The sequence below is a fragment of the Poecilia reticulata genome, linkage group LG1, assembly GCF_000633615.1.
Source record: "Poecilia reticulata strain Guanapo linkage group LG1, Guppy_female_1.0+MT, whole genome shotgun sequence".
In the NCBI taxonomy this organism is placed as follows: Eukaryota; Metazoa; Chordata; class Actinopteri; order Cyprinodontiformes; family Poeciliidae; genus Poecilia; species Poecilia reticulata.
In genome coordinates, this window is record NC_024331.1 from 28,410,459 (window position 1) to 28,431,019 (window position 20,561).

Consider the following 20,561-nt stretch of genomic DNA (forward strand, 5'->3'; position numbering starts at 1 on the left):
AAGCATGTCTTGCTTTAGAGACAATGAGCAAGAACCCCTAAACATATTATATTGTATCTTATGTACCAAATTCTCCCCCAAAACTCCTCACACCAAACAAGCCTGAAGCATCAGACAGCAGAGTTGACCAGTAACACATCCTTGTTCAAAATATCTTCATGTCCCAATGCCAAATTGCATTAGGCAAATTGTAAAATTAAATACAACTAACTCAATGTTCTTTCAAAAACTGTGTACAAGTCTGAGTCAGACTGACAACCTTAAATCCCTTCTCTCTTGCTCTCTTTCTCTGTTCCTGCATTTCTGTTTTTTGGGGGGTTTTTGGTGAGCCTGCTCTCAAACAGTGTCAACTTTCATTATGAGGACTAAAATTATCATGACAGGAATCTGCACAAACAAGGAAATCCTTAACAATGAGGGCTACAAGCCATCTAGTTTTAACAAGCACCTTTCACAATAAGCATCTGGAAGCTTTAGAAGCCATTTTTCACTGTGTCTATGTGTGCATCTGTAGCGTCCCAGTCATATGTTCATTATACCGTTAGCTGGAATGCTATTACTTATTGATGGTACTCCTGTTTAAAATGCAGCATCACAGCAGTAGGTTGGACAATGTTTTCATGAAGACACACACACACACGTTCCCCATTTCATATTTAAGTTAATTCAAGTGTTGAGCCACAAGAAATCTGCAATCCATAATCAAAATTCATAAGTATGTATTTAACTTTTTATCTACTTTCTTTGTATTTTCAATGCAAAGAAACCAATAACACAAGTACTGCATGTTGTTATTAATGGGTTTTAACAGCAGCTTTTTTTTATTTTAACTACATCTTTACCTTAAATGTGTTTCTGTACATAATAATTTGAGTCATTTCTGACACAATATCTGCTTTTTTCCCATTTTGCATAATGTTCCTGCAATGTTCACCTTTCTATTCTCTGTTTATTATTGCATCGCTCTCCTCTTTGTCACAGTTACTTTCTGCTCTTGGGTCCTTTATTAAACATGGAGACGTGGTGAAAACAGCAAATCTCTCTTTAGACAAAGGTTGCTTCTGTTTTCCTTGAGATCTGACTTGATTTTCTGTGTCTGCTCTGTGTTTTTCCACCTTCTTCTGAATGGGAGAATCATTGCCCCTCACAGCCTCAGAGAGTCGGAGTTAACCCTACTGGGCAGGTAGAGATTATGCAATTTATGTCTCATTGATTTTGGACAAGCAAACAATAGAATGAGCAGGAATGTGTGAATTAGGCCTTGACCTAATACCACTAAATGAAGTCTAGTAAAAGTAATTTTATAAACGGAGTTTATAATTTGATCTAAATCCAGCTGTTCTTAGAGGAATGTTGGAGAACATCACGGCACCACGGATACCAACGAACAAAGCAGACGGCTCTTGGAGAACATGGTGAATAAGTTAAAACAGGGCTGTGTTAGAAAACAATATCCCAAGCTTTAAACCTTTCAGACAGACTCCAAAACTACCCAGAATTAGCCATCAATCTGAACTGACAAGCAGAACAGAAACAGAGCAGCAACCAAGAGGCCTACAGTAACATTGGTACTGCCCTTCACAAATGGACAAATGGGGCTTTTATGTAAGAATGAAAAGAAGAGAGTCAGAAACCTCCAGTTTAAATTTTGCCTCCAGCTGTGTAGGGGACACGACAATCATGTGGAACAAGGCTCTGTGGTCAAACGGACCCCGAATTTGACTTTACTGAAAACACTAACACTGCCCGTCACCATGACGGTTTTAAACGTAGTGGTAGCACAACTCTGAGGATATGATTTTTTTCCTGTAGCAGGGTCAGAGAAACGGGTCGCCGTTCATGGGAAGATGGATGGTGCTAAATTCAGGGTCATCCAGAAAGAAATCCTGCTTGAGGCAAAACACTGGAGACTGGGGCAAAGACTCACCTTTCTGTAACAGACAACTACCCTAAATTTAAAGGTCCCTAGATGTCAAAGACTCCTAGAGACATACCCCAAAAGACTTGTAGCTTTAAATGGGCAGTACTTTGTATTTTCCAGGCACATCGTGCCATTTCATCCCACAATCGAGTAACTATTTTACCTTCAATTGCAGCTATCAAAGTTCCTATATTTCTAGCACATTGTCAAAAACAATGCATCTCATTATGCTGTTAATCGTACTTAGGAGAGATGGACTGGAAGATGGTTCCTATGATGAGCTCCCAGTTCCACCAGGTGTTTGCTAATTTCTGATGCCACCAATCTGATGGAGCAAAGTGAGGAAGGTGACACAAAATATAATAAAATCCTTGGAACGCATTTTGAATCGTTCTGCCTTGAACATGCAGGTTACAACTGAATGTTGTGGCTATGAGTCTGAAAATGTAACTATAAAATCAATTATATTATAAGTAGTATTCACTCAGATCAAATGAATACAAAACACTGTTTTTTAAAAAAGATTCCAATTTGTAAAGGTTTGAAAATATGTCCTTTTTTCCTTTCAATTATGCCCTACTTTGTGTCAGTCTGTCTCGTAAAATCCTAATAAAATACGTTCAAGCTTGTGGTTATAATTTGACACCATTTTAAAAAGTTCAAGCAGTATGAAAGATTTTCTTTCTACTGTCTCATTAGAAGCAGCAAATGTCCTGTCAGAGCCTGAAAAAAAATCGACAACTTACTGTAAAATGATTCAAGTTATACAACCCATGCAGTAAGTAGGAACACACATTTTGAGCAGGTATGTCGAGTAATCTGACAGTGGAATGCTGACCATCCCTCCTAATGCGTAACTAGATTACCCTCATGGTCCTTTGTCTGTTTTTACATTATACTCTCTGCAGATAAGCCTCTGATTTGCACTGTAATCCTCTACTTGGCATGGCAGGCAAGCAGACTACCTGCCTCTGAACTGTAGTCTGTGTCTGTCGACTTGCTTTGTTTCTCTGGATGTATGACTCAAAGTGTGTGTTAGTGTGGCATTACGGATGCGTGCGCCCGAGACTAGTGAGTGTGCATGAACATCCTTGGCTGCATTTCATTTCAAGACACAGGGATCATCTGGCAATGGCAGGGTCCCAGGTGTTACTTAGAATTAAGCGAGACTACACACACACACACACACACACACAGGCACGCACGCACGCGCACACTCACACACACACACACACACACACAGTGGTGGACATTGTTTAGATTACTTCCAATCTGTCTGCACATAGAAAAGCCCCGATTTGAGCAAACATGCATACAGCTTGTGGTTCTCCATGGGAGAGTTTTGGTTTATAGTTTAATAGAATAGAAAGCAGCCAGCTGTATTCATTAGACATCAGAGGGCAAATTTACTACCTTAGTAGGGATTTCTCTTATCCTGCAAAAAAAAAGACTGTAATTAAAAAGCATGATAATACCATATTATTTTCCTAATGGACCTGTGAATTCAAGATTGCGCAATAGGGGAACACAAACAGCTTGTTAGTGGCACAACAAGTATTTTACAACCAAATGAAAAAGCCTGTGATGTAAAAGCCTGGATCTTTAAAATGTGACATCATTGAACATATTTCTGACAAAAATGTCGATATAAATTTGAATCAAAACCATTCAAGCTTCTGAATGGGTTCACTCTGTTTATCAAGAAGAGGATTTTTGTGCTACTTTGACAAAATACTCATAGCCAAAGCATGGAGAAGCTTACTTCTCAATTTACATGCATGCAAACGGACAACTCTGCAAAAAAAAAAAAGAAAGAAAAAGGTATGTTTCTTGTAGACATTACGTTTTAAAAATACAGTGAATAGTGAACTATGGCATTTTGGATCTGGATATTTCAATACTTATTCTACTACCAAGGATGTAATACACAGGAGACCATTCTCATCGTTTTCCTCAGGGTCTGTACATATTTGTTGGTTAAAAAAAAAGAGCCATGGATGTATCTTGGTAGCGTGAACAGATTTATCATCAGAAACTGTTACAGCTGTAAAGCTGAGCTAAACTGGCCTGCAGAGCCATTTAGATCTTATATTTGTTGTTACATTTGTTAATGCACACAATGAGAAATTGAGAGAAATTGCTGCATCAACAAATATGGGAAGTTATAAGTTTCATGGCTTCACCTAGTTAGAATTATATAAACTATTTATAGCTATGACCAGGAGAACTAATAATTACTGTTTAGGAAAATTGAAAAATTAAAAAATGGTCACATTAAAGATCAGCTTATGCTCCAAATATGTGTTGTTACCCAAATAACAACACATATTTCATGTCCATAAAGTCCAGAGTTCCTGATCAGAGGCTGTGCTTGGTGGAGGAGGCTTTGGGCTCTCGATCGGTACTTATGGATGTAACACAATGTACTCTACTGATGTCAGGTAGTGCTTTTCTAAAAATGTAACACTATAATTACCCAGAGGTTAGGAAAAAACTAATCCAAATGCCCATTTGGTACAAATCTAACCACAAAAAAACTCTTGATTATTTTGTTTCACAGACTCACTGATGACTCCATGGAAAGTGCCTCTACCATCCTACAGTTTATATTAATTTAATTTTTTTTAAAATAAATAATTGTGCATAATTCTGTTTACTGACTGTAAAATATGTTGAGTTTTAACATTCACTCCTCAAGTTTGATGTGCGACCGCAGTAAAACTGAAGGATTCTGCTTGGAATAACTAAACAATTGCATTTCTTAAAAAAAACAAAAACATATATATATATATATATATATATATATGTATATATACACATCATGCTATGTACCAAGGTCCAGAAAGGCGTTCCCAGTCTCTTCCCTGCTGCCTCCTTCAGGCTTCAGACTCTTCTGAGTTTTGAGCAGAACTAGGCAGAGCCAGGAAATTAATAGCAGCATGAACGAATGGAGAAAAACATGCCAAGCAATAACTAGTAGCGCCGATTACCCAGAGCACACGTAAACTAAATAAGCAGAAACTACGAGAGCAAACAGGATCTTCTCCAGTATAATCTAAAATGTAATCTTGGGTAGAGGAATGACAGGAGGACTCCAGGTCAGTTCACTTCTTTGACAAGTAGTGCTTTTATTTATTTAATTTTGTTTCTTCTTTCTTTCATCTTGCACCTGTAAACAAACCATTTCATACGCAGGCCTGAATGGGACAAGACAAGCTGATATCCATCGATTTGTCTTTGAAGTTTAGTGTTTCCAGATCATTTCAGTAAATAGTTTATTATATCCTAAGGTTATGAATGGGATCGTATTCCCACTTATTTTAGTTCTGATCACCATTTGGGCCAATTAACTCTTAAAATTATGACAAAGATCGTCAAAAGCCCAAAACTATATTATTCATTGGAGTTATATGACCACATTTTCTTTGAGTAGACTCTGAACAAATAGCATTAAATGACTTTAAATCAATGGTTGACAAGACGGTAGGTGCAAATGGACGCCTGACCCGTACAAAACATCCCACTGCAATTGGCTCAATTATTGTACCAAATAAGAGTGGAACAAAAAGACCACAATGACAAGAGACATGAAACATCAAAGGGGGGAAATAATCAAGATCAAACTGGAAACTAGACCCAGAGCCCTCAGAATGATCAGTATGAAAGAAGCGCATGATCAGAAGATTCATAAATAACCAATGTTCTGTGGCTGGAGCATTTAAAAGTTGACCAGAACAGCCTTTCAGAGCAAACAATAAGGTATCATCATAACCTCCTCACAGCTGCAGCCTCCAGTGATAGTCATGTCCTGAAAGTTCAGCTGCAAAAGCATTTTAATTATTCACATTTACTACCCATTTCCATCAACACCTGACATCTTTTTTTTTTATTTTCACAAAGTGCCTTGAGGCAATATTTGTTGTGGATTGGTGCTGCAGATGTAAACTATATGAAGAAAATATGCAAGGCTTGTTTTGCTCTGTCAACCACTGCAGATGACATGAAATGTCCATCTATTAAATTCTGCTTATCCGGGGTCAGGTCACGTCCGGACTTCCCTGTCCCCAGTCACTTGGGCCAGTTCCTCCTGGGAACACATACCCTCAGATTATGCCTAATATATAGTTTATAGTTAGTTTAAATCTCACTTCAGTAGTAGCCGAATAGATTGGGCCCATTTGATCATAATTATCTTAACCAGTCTGAAATTGCAGATGAACAAATATCTATGCCAAATGTTCTTTAAAATGTAATTTGGGTTTGAATGAAAACAACCTATTAGGACTATTTAAGAATCTATTTTCCAGAGCTAAATGTGTACAAACCTAAGTTTACCCTACAAATTTTAAAACTAAATGCTGAAGGCAAACCTGCTTCTAAAACAGCTCTATTGCTCTAAGTCTTTCTGGAATGATGCATTATGTAGGAATTTAAAGAAAAAACCACCAACATTTATGTAAATGTATGTAACCTGAAGAGGACGTGGCCAGCGATTGCTTACCCAGCACCGCACAATAGAAACCAAAACACTTCTTTCATTTTTAAGCAAAATCAACAAAGTCCAATGGAATACAAGCCTGACCTGATGATCATGAAAATAGATCAATAAAAGAATCAGATTCTGAATGCAAGTGAAGAAAGTGAACTTCTTCATGTCTGTCTTACATTTTCTAGGCACATCGTACGGAGAAGAGACCCTGGGATAGAACATGCTGGAGGGACTACACATCCCTTCTGTTCTGGGAACAACTTGTTATCCCTCAGAATGACTAGGAGAAAGTTAGCAGAGAGAGAAATGTTTGAGTCCTGCTTCCAGATCTGATTTTTATCTGACCAGATCTCAGAATAAGGGTAGACAATGGATTGATTAATGGCACATTGAACATGTTTCTGCATTAGTAGCTACATATAAACGTTTTATAATCTGATACTTTTTATTTTTTTAAATTAAGGCTTTTTATCTCCAAGCATCTCCAAGCAAAATGCTTAAAATCCATTGTTTTTTACAATGAATTGCATTCCTTTCTGATTTAGTCACATGTTGTTCTCAAAGCTTGGAGGAGTCCCTTATCAGGACATTAATTTTACTTTTCAGTTGATTCTATTTAAAAAACGAAAACAAAAAGTAAAAGATTTTCTCTGTCAAGTATTTTTATAACAGGTGCAAATTGATCCCATTTACAGGTGTGTTTTTTTTCTCTGTGTGTTTAAGAAAATCTGCTGCATAAATAAGCAGAAATAAACCAAATAGTGCATGCAAAGCATTTGCAAAAAAAAAAAGACAAAGAACGGGAGATTGCTTTGTTTCCTGAATTCCCCATACAGTATATGAGAGTCATTTTGGTGCCACTGCTTTAAGAAACAAAATGTCCACTTTTGATTTGTAACATTAGAATAAAAGCCTTTCCCTGAGGAGTGCCCACAAGCTGGTTTTGCTTGATTGCTGGTGATCAAATCCTTCAGCTGCAGTGGGTTCTGGAGCTTCTTGTTCCATTAATTTTAGTAATTTCTTTTTTTATTTACCAAGTTTTGAATCATCCATCGAAGAAGAGAGCAGAAAACTTCTAACCTTTATAGAAAGTTAACTTTTTGTACAGACCAGCTTTTGCTCCGAGTTTAAGACACGTCTTTATCCAGACAGTGGAACATATTGCTTGTCGTGTAGCTTTCAGTTAGTGTAAATGCTCCGTTTACAACTGGATATATATACTGCTCAAAAAAATAAAGTGTTCACTTAAATGTTAAAGAGTTGCCTTTATTTTTTTGAGCAGAGTATTTTTATTATCAAGTTAAATTGCAACAATTAACTAGATTATAGTATCAAATTCAAAATATGCCTTTCCATCATCTAAAATTGTTATCCCTTCAGGGTCACGGGTTGGTACATAACTTACTTACTTATGTAAGTTATGTACCATAAGTACTTATGTACCATAAGTACTTATGTACTTATGGTACATAAGTACCATAAGTACTTATGTACCATAAGTACATAGAGTACTCTATGTACTTATGTACCATAAGTACATAGAGTCTTATGTACCATAAGTACATAAGTACTTATGGTACATAAGTACCATAAGTACTTATGGTACTTACATAAGTACATAAGTACATAAGTACTTATGGTACTTATGGTACATAAGTACTTATGTACCATAAGTACTTATGTACCATAAGTACATAGAGTCTTATGTACCATAAGACTCTATGGTACATTAATTTTAGTAATTACATAAGTACTTATGGTACATAAGTACCATAAGTACTTATGGTACTTACATAAGTACATAAGTACTACTTATGTACCATAAGTACATAAGTACTTATGGTACATAAGTACTTATGGTACATATGTACTTATGTACCATAAGTACATAAGTTATACTGGCTATACAGACTGATACAGCCTGTATAGCCAGTATCAGTCTATACAGGCTGATAAAAGACGATATGCTGTTGTTTATAGCCACCAAGATCCCTGAAACTACAGTCACAGTTATTCAACAGTCTATCACAGTATTTAACTTAACAAAATGCTGTTAAGTCAGAGCTTTTGATTTAAGCCAGCCTCTTTCCCAATGATCGCTGGGAACGAGATAAGAACTGCACAAATTCTGAAAAGATTTTTTTGGAGTACTGGGACCAAACACAGGATCTCTAAAAATACCAATAGGAGATTAATTCATTGGAGTTTTTTTCCTCATGTTTAAATGTGCATGACAATAATGAACTTCATTCATCCTAAGTTCATTCAAGCCTCTATGCATAGTTTTGGGGTCAGTTGCAACTAGAAGTGCAGAACTTGAGTTGAAGGCACAATATCAGTTTTGCCTAGGATGTTTTGCTAAAAAAAATTCTCTGCACCAAGAAAATGGCGTGAAACTGCAAAGGATTCAAGACTCTGAGCAGCTAACAAACTAAAAAAATAAATAAAGTCATCAGAGGCCACCATCACAATTAAACCTTTAGGAACACATGGGGGATTTATTTAAATAGTCAGTGGGAAGCCATGAGTGTGAAAAGCACAGCTTTTGTATGATGTATATATTATAAAAAGGTCCAGTACTATCTATTAGCACAATACAAATTATGCAGTTTGTACAGTGAGAAATCCTTGATATAATCCTACTATATAAATGCATTACTTTTATATTAGCTGTTACTGCAGACATGATCCATAGACAAAGATAGCTCACAAAACTATAGGGTTGTTATGATAATTTGTCCTTGATATGCAAAAATGAAAAGTTTTTATCCGAGCACTGCTACTGTAGCATCCGTTGGCTGGCTTGAAATATGAGCAGTTTTGCTAAAGGCTCTAATTGCTGATCATTATAGCATATATAGGGGGTCTTTGACTTTATTAGTGTGGGTTTTTGTTCCAATTCCATTGTTTATGTCTTTAACTCTGCTTGTTCATACTAATTTCTACATCATTTACCTGTGTATGAGAGCCCACAGTCAAAACCTTGTGCAGCGTGTGCAAAAGTGTGAGAGGAAGTTATTGCTGGTATAAATCAAGCCCTATAATTGGTTGGGAGCCTCAGCAGGAGGTCACTCCTTAGGCTGCTACTAATTGGCCACCAGCAGTGAAGTGCGACACACAGTTGGTCCAAAGTAGAAGTCATTCAGCACAAGCCTGCCAACAGGTGTGCATAATTTGTGTTAGATAAGTGTGTTTTCTATCCTTATGTCATTATGTGTGTGTGCGTGGAGCATGTGAGTGTATTACATTACCTTGTTTTCACTCTACCTCAGATATCCCAGTTAAACATTGTGTGTTTGTTTGTATGCTTTTGCAACACATTCGAGTGATGGGGTCACACTAACGTGAGCAGTTTTGACTTGAAGAGCATTGTTTTTGGTCTGATCCATCACAAAGTCCATTTTTAGAAATTTTCTCTTTACTCTAGGCTTGGCCAATTTGTATTGCAAAATTTGGCCTGGATGTTTTCTATGGTGGCTGTTCGCACCTGTATTTCATTGCGGGTGATTTTCGCTTGGAGATGTGCTCTCACAGCTGGAGAAGTGAAGCAGGGGCATGAGGGAGCATTTTTCTGCAGCTCACAGGAGGTAGAAAATGATAAGAAACTGGTGTTGCCATCTTATTTTTCTTTAAAACACACTGTGAATAGCAGATGAGCCTCCTTGTAATTTCCACAGCAGATGCATCTGAAGTAAAAAGCAACATACAAATCTGATGGAAAGGAAATAATCAAACGACTTCACTCAGCATTAACAGTTTCTCACTCCAGTCCAAGAGATTATTTATCACTGTAACTAGCAAAAACTAGCAAGACCCAACTAGCAAAAGAAAAGCTTTCGAGCCACACATTTTCAGCAGCTGCCCTACGAGCTGATGGACATATTCTCTTAAAACATTTCTCAACACATTTCCTATGTTATCATCAAGTACTTGACCAATCACATCACATCTTGGACATTGCAGTCCTGGAACTTTCCACTGGGTAAAACAGTCAACTAAAGCAATAGAATGCTGTTATACTGCATGGAGTATAAGTTGGTCAATGGGCTGAATCTAGAACTGTCATGTTTAACTGAGTTCTTTATCTAACATCTTCCAGGTGTGGTAATGTATGTTAGACTAAAAGTTTAGATTAAATTCCAATTTCCAGATGCTGTGCAGATAAGATAATAACAGATCAGGATTGTGAAGCTTTCACAAACAATGCCTGCTTAAAACAGTGTCGACAAACTAAGGTGCTGATATTGGGTTACCTGTTTGCATTGATGCTGAGCCTGAAGGCTCTCCATGCAATATAGTCCTTAACAAAACCACAGAATAAGACAAGGAGAGCATCAAACAGTAACTGGGTCTCTCTTAAAGGCAAAAACTGTGTTCAATCAGTTCAAATCCTGAGTTCAAATCATTCCAAATACCCACTGATCCAATTAATTATTTACTGCAGTCTAATCAGTTAACAAAAGGCCATTCACACCTTCCTATAGTGAAGCTAACACAGTTTAATCAATCAATTTCTTTGCCTTCATTAAGCATTGATGAATATTTAAACTGTGGTGCATTGCTAAAGGTTCCTGTGGGTTTTATTCACATCACTATGATTGACCTATGTATAAATGTGTGACTCTTGGTGCGAGTGTGTGTGTACCTAATGTTTGCACGTGTAAGGAACATCACACTACTTTCTGTAAATGAAGTAACAGAAGGATTTGGATGAAGGATAGAGTTAGAGAGCAATGCTATAAAATCAGAAAGGTTTAAAATGACTGCTTCTGCATCCAACCTCAGGTGTGAAAGTACATTTCAGTTCAAACTTTTCTTTTGTACCTTAACAATCCTGCCATGTTCCCAGACTGAAGGCATTGTTTCCTTTGCCATCAGTGTATCATGAAAATATAACTGCTGGGCAAAAAAAAGAGATTTGGACTTTTTAATATTGCTACCTACTCTTCCTGGCTTCTGTTAGTCTAACAAAACAAAAAAGCAATCAGTGTAGAGTATGTTCCCTCTTCTCTTTAAGGAGAAAACTGCTGAGAGTTAAGTATGTCTCCATAGCTACTGTAAACAACTCCTCTACCTTGCATGTAACTTTCATAAACTTTATATGTCTGAACATACTAACAGATTGGTCAACTAGACCCCCAAGTCGCCCAAGTTCTTACATAGCTCACACCAGTGGCATTTATTTATATGCTTGTGCACCGTCTCATGAGCAACAAGCACGTTTTGAATGTCTTGCAACAACCTTGGCAATGAAGGACGGAAGACAATTGTGGTTACAGTACATGCAGTCTCAGAAAATTAGTAGCACCCTGGAGAAGAAGTTAGCTGATGACAGTGCCTGCTGACACAGCAGGCCAATGAGAACCACCCCCTGAGACACTCGGGAACAACATTCCTGTGGCGTGGCTTGTTTCACAGTTGGTGAGGCAGTTGGTGAGGCATTTGAGCACAAAACTACAGAATAAGAATTTACAATAGATCTAAAACATGTTGCAACCTCTCTGAAATTTCTTAATTTATCTAATCCAGTTTTGAATTGTCCCATGCTATTCAATTTGACCAGATTATTATCTGTGGTATGCTTCATGACACATCTATAGTGATCGTCATTTGAATTCACAGGTTCAGGCATCAAATGCTAGAATTACTCTGACTACAAAATGTATGGAATTTGTTTACTTTTAAAGGTTTATCTCACAAAATTAAAATGCTGAGACATGTTGACACCTGTCATAAGAGCTTTAAAATAATCAGCGAAGGTTGTGAGGAGTCAGGTCCAGAAGGAGGTCGCAGCAGCCCCAGCGGGACAGACATAAAGTACCATCGTCGTCAGTAGCTGCCTTTCCTGACCATATAATTGTGCAAATTGGACATTTCCAAAATAAATTTGCTTAATTGAAACGCCATTCTTGAAAAAAACTTTTGTAAGTTTTGGCGCTAGAATAATGTGATTTCTTGAACTTTACAAAATGACAATGGAAACATGTCTTTGCATCAAAAACCGCATAATCAACAACCGGATGTTGCCACTGGCTCAAACCAGAAAAGAGCCGCCAGTGGAAGAAGTTGGAGGATGATGGCATGACATGCTTTTCAATGACTTATCGCATGAACAAACTTATTCACAAGTGATTTTAATTGCATTCCTTATTTAATGGAAACACCATAACTTTTCAACCTGGGCGGAATACTGACAACGTTTTGTGCACATTTGTAATGGAGACGCAGCAAGTGAAGCACAGGAGCAGCAGCCATGTATGTCAAAGAGGGACCAGGTAAGATGTACGGCACCGAGCCCAAATCCCCGACACAGCCACACCATCATTTCTCTCCAGTAACAGGAGCGCCATTTAAAGCGTTTTTTGTGTATAACAACAATAACTGCTATTTCAAATCATTTGAAATGAATTTTAGCAACAAGAACCTGGATTTTCTCCCAATAATGTAAACATTCTTACTATGTTTTTACAGATGTAGATATAAAAAATAACAGATGCATTTGTTTCGAAATTTGTATATAAAAAACATATGTATATGTACATGCAATTGTTATATATGTACATAAATAAATGCACTTATATTCATCTAGTATATCATCACCTTTTTTTTTTTTTTTTTTTTTTTACAATTTAGGTTAAAACGAAACCATGTAAAATACAACAATTAAAAAATCTCTCGATGTGTAGATTGGAGAAACATATGAACAGTTTCTCAAGAAAAATGTAAAAGGTTTATTTCAGGTGTGCTTGATGCTGTTAAATTATCCTGAACATTGGACATGGAGCTAGATTGCTTGCCTGACACATAACTACCAAGAGTTTTGAAGAGAAGCCTTTTGAAAGAACAATCATGCTCCATCCACTTAAAGTTTAGCTCTAAAAAGGAGCACAGCAGAACATAATGACACACATTAAATAGCTGACAGGAGCTACATATGGTGTAAAGTTGGACCTGCTTTTAGCCTTCCAAGCTCTTGAAAATATTAGAGCAGCTTAATGACGAAGGGCAAAAATATCTATATTTTCCTTAGACACATGTTTTATCCACCTTATTTCTAAGGTTCCTATATAAACCTGAAGTTTCCTTTCAGATATTTCAGAGAAAACGGGGTCATATGGGCAGAAAATCAGGGTCTAATCATTCAAAATCCGTTTTTATTCTTTTAAAATAGAAACATAGCTATATTCTCTATAGCTTGTAGATTTTTTTCAACTCAACCTGCCACAATTTGAAAAAAAAATCACCTATATTAAAACAATTAATGAAGTTTAAATATCTCATGCAGCAAAAATACTTTTAAAGGGAGTTTTGTGCGATCTGTCTGAAAGTGTATGTTATGTCCACATTTATTTTTGCTTTCTTTCAAGCTTAMTTAATCTCTGCAAAATTAGTTCTATGTGGATTTCTCTATGTCTGTGTTGCAGGATGTAACTAAATGTCAATTTCTGTTTTTCTTTTCTCCAAGTGTGAAACATCTGTGTTAATTAAAAAAAAAAAAAACGAAGATGGCATGAAGGGGAAAAGTGTGATAGAAAATACTGCAGCATGTTCTGAGTTCAGTTTGTTTTGTATGAAGCGTATTTATCAAAGTGAACGGACAGATCTTCTGTCATCAACAAAAACATCTGATGGCATCCTCACTGATTTTTCTTCCATCTAAAGAGAATAAGAAAGTGTTTTCTGATAAAATGCCTTTAGATATTAAATTATCATAATAAAGATGTAGAATAAATAAAACCTGTATTTAGTTTATCCATTATCTCCAGACATAAAATAGTATTTTGGGTTTAGTTTCAGTTTCATACACTTCAGATATCAGCTCCTCTGCTATATGATGTTTAGACTTTCCCTGGATGACCGGATTTGAATATGACTTAAATATTTAACAATTGCGGTATGTGTCAATAAAGTCCATCCTTCTGTCTCGCTGGTTCAGACACAGAAAACCTCGGAGAATTTCTGAAAGAAAGCGATAACATCTCAATCGCTTATTCCCCGTTTTCCACTAAATGCTGCAAAGCAGAAAAGTGTTTCTGCAGAGCAGCAAACCAAGAAGGAGACCTCTGGCTCCGAAGGATGACCTCGCACTGTAGTGAAGATAAGGATTTAGTTTTTATGGTGGAGATAAGAATAGCTAAGAAGCTGAGTGTCACAAAAAAAAAAAAACTAAAATAAGAAGTCTGACTGAAAAACATGATGACCTGAAGTCCAAATAGTGCAAAGAGCTGATGCTTCATTCTTACCAGTTGTTTGTATTTTTTTTCAGTTTCCTACTGGAGTGTTTAAACTCCTTTTGTCCAACAGGTTTTGACGAATGTTAATTTTGATAATATTTAGAGGCATTCTTGTTAAACATTTTGAAAAGTGAAATCTCAGATGTTCAGCAGCAAATTTGCACATGCTGAAAAATATGGTAAAATGTCATATATAAATATATTTTTCAAGAATATATTTATAAGAAATATATTTATTCTTTTATTTAAATTTTATTTGGGATTTTGGGGGTTTGAATTTTTAACTCTAAGTGAGGTCATTTCAAAATTAAAGGTATTTTCAGTGTACTACAAAATATAACTAACTCAGTTTCATACCGACTGCAATTGAAGTGAAGGATATTTTAGAAATAGGCCTGTTTGTGACAACAAAAACATAAACCAAAGAGCTTTTCCCTATCTGTCCTTCCTACGGATGTAACATGTGAAACTTTTAATAAACTGGAGACACATGTCAAGTAGGTAAAATGATCTCAAGTAGATAAAAACCTATATTTTTATATAAATCTTATTCTAATCTTCTATAAACCTAAAGTTTATAATATGCCAAATAAAAATACAACACACCTTTTTTTTCCCACTGTTTAAAGCTAAATCAAGCCAAACGTATCTTGTTTTAGGTCAGTTAGAATAATTATTTTTATTTGCTAAATGCCAAATAAAGACAGAAATAATAAGTCAGAAATCTGGCCTGGGTCTTTCTGCATGCAGTCTGAATGTTCTCTCTGTGCATGCATGCATTGTCTGGCCTGGGTCTTTCTGCATGAAGTCTGAATGTTCTCTCTGTGCATGCATGCATTGTCTAGGTTCCTCCCACTGTACAAAAACATGACTTCTAGGCTAATTGTTCTCAGGTATGAGGGTGTGTGTAGTGTTGTCTGTGACGGACTGGCGACGTATCCAGACTGTCCATCACCTCTCGCCTAACAACTGCTTCCTTGATTTTGCCTTCTCCTCCCTGGTGGATATTGTTCAACTGCTGCATTTCCTGTTGCTATGATTCACACATATTAGCATGAAATGCTTTCTTAACACTGACAGATTTCAGCTGGTTTCTTGATTTTTTTTTTCCCCACAAGCTTTTCTTCGTGTGTTCAATATTCACTTAATGTCTCATCCTGTTGTTGCTTTCAACATGTTCACGGTTATTGTTTTTTATTTCTTTTACAACTCTTTTTCCAATCCGTTTCCGCTTTTTCAATTGATGCAGTTTGCTTAATTGTGGTTGATGTTTCTAGCTTCCATTGTGCTTGCCTACTCTTACTCATACTTCAACAAGCTGTAGGTCCAGGGATCAAACAGCTTCTCTGCCGCTGAGCTGCACCACCATCCCCTGTTGGGAGACTGCGGATGGGAATAGCTGCTCATTTTTACAAGAAGGATAACATGATGGTACGTTTCATTCCATCCGTCAAAAGGTTGAGTGCAGTGAGCTCAGAGAAAGGAGGAAGACATCTTTTTTTGTGTGTTTTTCCACTTGACTTTTAAATACTTAATAATTACAGAGGTGTGCGCCACAGGTCTGGCTGGTTTGTTTGGCACAGGATCAATAGTGGCAGCTTTAAACTGCTGATAAAAAGCTGCTGTGATACAGCTGGATGATAGGGACAAAAAATACCATATTTCAGTAATTATCATGATGTAGTTTCAAATTAAAGTCTAGTTTCAAATGATAACATAGACATTTATTTTAGAAATGTTCATAAAATAAACACTGATGTTATTTCACGTTATCTCCGGCTGCTGCTGAAGATAACTAGTGGTCCTGGTATCAAAGAATAACTACTGGATGTTTTGTGTTTGCAACAAAACGGCTGAAAAGGGAAAGTTCTTGCCAATCTAACATCTCCATAACTCCAGGACTTCCCTAACCTTCTGATTCGCTCAGGTAAAACGGTTTTGATGACAGCGACATCACCTCTACACTTCTCTGTCCAACTGATTGCATAGTATAAATCATATTAATGTGTTGACTGCAAACTCAATCCACAAAAAATCTGGATATGCAGATGATATTTGAGCCAATTTAATAATTCTGTAGCTGGTTTGATGCCTGAAGTGGACATATTGGTATTTGGACAAAAACAGTACACAATTGTCAGAACTGAAATCTTTGCCAGCCGTGATAAAATGGCCAGAATGAACATGTGCAAATTCACTGAACAGCTCAGACATGGCTAACTTGGTCTAGGCTCTGCAGTAGATGAATCCAGCCCTCTCACTCCCCCTGCCCAGAGTTGAGTCTGAAGAAGGACCAGGATTATATTATGCATTCCACAGTGACTTCTTGCAAATATAGTTTTGCGTTATTGATTCCTATTTTGAATTTCACAAAAGATCTCTGCTTCTCTGTTTGCATGCAGCATGTTAGTCACAGCTTTAAGTATGTAGCCAGGTTAGAACAAAAGCGCAACCTCTCACCCGCGGCTGAATGTGTAATGCATCTTCTTCTGTAAATAAACCATATTTTTGTTTATTTATGTTCTTGTTTCTGATGAAGGACAATAGTGAGAAATGGAAAATTTAGCTTTCATCCAAGCCCAGATCCAGCTCCTTTTGCCCATTTCTGGTTCTTTGTTTGTATCTCATCCATTGCACAAAGTTGAGTTCATGTTTTCTCTTCTTATTTACATTTTCTACAGACATTTCAACAATGCGCCTGATTACCAGCAGTAGCTCATAATCATTTCTTACCATGTAACAACAAAAGCTTGGACTTCTGTACATACTTTTACTGCAATTTCAAAACTTAGAAATGTATAGAAAAATAAAACTGTTAAAAGCTCAAATAAATAACAAGTGGAGAAGTCAAACCTTAGGATATAGAGAACAACAAGTTACTAATACAGTAACTTATGTTGCTATAACTGATCCATAGACATTTCTTTGCAAGTTAAGGTAAATATTATTAACAACTGACAGATTATTCAAATAATTTTTCCACTCCATTGTTCATTTCTTTATTCGGTCTTTATACTCTTGTCTGTATCCAGGCAGACTCATTCCGAAACTTTCTGGATCCTGGAAAGAAAATAACTAATTTTCCACTCTCCACATTCGTCATATTACTACAACATAGGATTAAACTGGTCAATTATTTTAACATAAAGGCCTTTATATATTTCAGATGGAAAAAGAATATAAAATATTCCAGAAATATACAGAAAAAAGTAGCTGTTTCAGTCAAACTAATCCTCATTTTCTTTGGGTTTTGCGGGTGACCAGGTTCAGTCAGGAGATTAAAAGTGAACTAAGCTTTAACTCCTTTGTATGAATAAGACTAAAGGTAGAAAAGATTCTCAATAGAAGTGCATGTGGGGCTTTTTTGAACAAGCATGTTATTAATCACTGAGCTTCATGATTAATGAAGCTCAATGATTAAGTAGTACAATTCAGTAGTACAATTCTTTAGTTTTGTACTACTGAGTAGTAGTACAATTCTTAACATTTCAATAATATGTCCAGTATTTTTAGTTTTTTAATGTATATCAATTTATATTTGTTTATTCATTTATATACTTAAGTTCATAGCATATGATCAATTAGAGTCTCAAAAACATTCAGTGTGCTTGAATGAATATTTAAATTTGGAAAACTTTACATCAGTAACAAATAGAGAAAGAGAGTGATGAAGATATTTATTCAGTATAATTTATACATCCTAGTTCACTCTACTGTTCACTCCAAGCCTATTTTCATCCATTTTGTAATCTGTACTCACTGAAGGACAGTTGAAATAATACACCCTCTGAAAGGATGACACAAAACATCTGATAAAGCAAACAACAAGTCACATCACAACCAGATGAAGAACTGCTGTAAAATCTATTTGAATAACTTTGCTCTCAGGGAGAAGAATGACATAAAACTGAATTCATTCTCCTGCCAAAACCAACACATTGTCAAAGCTGCAGGAAAAACTCTGTCTTTTAAAGCATTACTAAAAGTAGTTTGAGTACGAGCATGTATTGTCAGTGAGGTCCAAGTATTCCACACTTTCGTAACAAATCCAATGTGTCGCAATTCTGATTTTTTTCACCCCAAAAAGCATCCAATCTGTGCCACTTCCATATGTGATACTAATTTCAGTATGTATTCAATAGTTTTCAAAGCATCTGCAGTCAGAACAGTCATGTTGTGCTTTATCTAATTGACATGTAGACATGTATCATAATTCTGCACCAGAAGGAGCGAGTTGTGATAAAGCCGGATGTGTACAATGGCTCAAGGAAGTAGTGCTGACACCCTTAACTTTATTAGTGCCAATACTGTCAGCTGCTCAACAACTTTAAAATTGAGCCATAGACAGTGGCATCCATTATTACTTCAGTAAACAGCGTGCTGCTTTGCGATGTCTGCGCTCTTCTTCTGCGCTTGCAGGTCACTTTGGGGTCATAAGCTGTTAACACAAATGTCTGATTGCGGCTGCATTTAATTAGTAGTAAGATCACCCACACACAAAAAATTACGATTTCAGCAACAAATTGGAATTGAGTGTAGCGACCTGCTGTGTGAAGTACATATTTAGGCCAGTCTGGGGGACATTTCTGGGCCCTCGACTGATTTTATGTAGTATCAAAAGCAGTTCAAGCATGGTGTATATTTGGCCCCCAAGCTCAGGCGATTCATACAGATGGAGACGGTTTTCTTAGCTAGAGCATTTTTCTTTTTTACAGAGAAACTGCAACCATAAGATAAAAATGTTGAGCACAACACCAAGCACCCAGCTTTTAATTACTGAGCTTTTTTGTTTCCTTTTAATTACATAATAAATATGAGCATAAGTATCCAGTGACTATTGCTTGAAAGAAGTGCATCACTTTCTGCAGTTAATTGGCATATTTACCTTGGTTAAATAAAGAAAACAGTTTCAAAGTAAGACTTAATCAAATCCTAATATTGTCTCAAAACAGATGAGAAAAACACTGCCAAAAAAGTTTAATCAGAATACCTTCCTTCAAACCTGCAAAACTCTTTTTAATGCTTTGGATCTAAAACAATTTGCAGATCCCTTTCCCCAAAAAGTATAAGTTTGTTTGTTTCAGAAACTATATCGTGTACTTATTATTGATAGGGTAAAAAATAAAAACCCTTCTCTAAATATTTGACTGTTGTGATAATTTTTTTTAATTTTTTCACCTGCAAAGTACCATCAACTTAACTGTGGCAAAAAGTTTGGACACTGGATCAAACCGCATCATTCATAATACCATCCCAGAAAAACTAAACAACTTTTAGAATTATTTTGTTTTCTAGTAAAGTTACTGCATAAACTGTTCTCAGACTTTTTGCAACATATTTGTTTAATTAAGAAATTCACAGATGTGGAATGATTAAAACAAATACTAGAAAAAACAAAAGAAAACATTTTCTGAAAGCTGATTTTAAAAGGTTTAATCCAAATGATGAGTATGCCTGTTCAGTGTGCCTCATTTGTTACATCCAGCAACATATAAATCATACAGAAATTGAACACTTTTAAAATATCCAGACCAGGAATTTTTCTCCAACATGTGCATGTGTGTTTGTACACATTTTCTAAAAACCCGACGGAGCAAAGCAAAGCAAAGCAACAAGACCAGGAGAAAAGGAGAGAAAAAGAAAGAGAGATCACAGGTATTGATTTTCTTACTTTTAGTGGAGGTGAGGAGGCAGGCTGGGATTTACCTGGTAGGGAGAAAGGTAAAGAGAGTGGAAGAAAAAGTTAGAAAACAATGAACACACACATCAAGTAGCAGGGTTTGCTGTGGGGTCCAGCAGTGACAGTGAATTATAGATTTCTGTATTGTAAAGGACAGAAAGGGAGGACAAGACACACACACACACGCACGCACGCACACACACACACACACACGCACGCACGCACGCACACACACAC

At 36.5% G+C, this 20,561-nt stretch overlaps 1 protein-coding gene across 1 annotated transcript in view; it reads right to left on the minus strand.

Annotated features, from left to right (window-relative positions):
• tenm3 (teneurin transmembrane protein 3) overlaps positions 1–20,561 on the minus strand; it is a 549,164-nt gene that overhangs the window by 461,040 nt on the left and 67,563 nt on the right. The window contains exon 4 of the mRNA XM_008419232.2: positions 20,316–20,350. The gene's annotated coding sequence lies outside the window, so the exon portion shown is untranslated. The remainder of the gene's footprint in view (positions 1–20,315; positions 20,351–20,561) is intronic.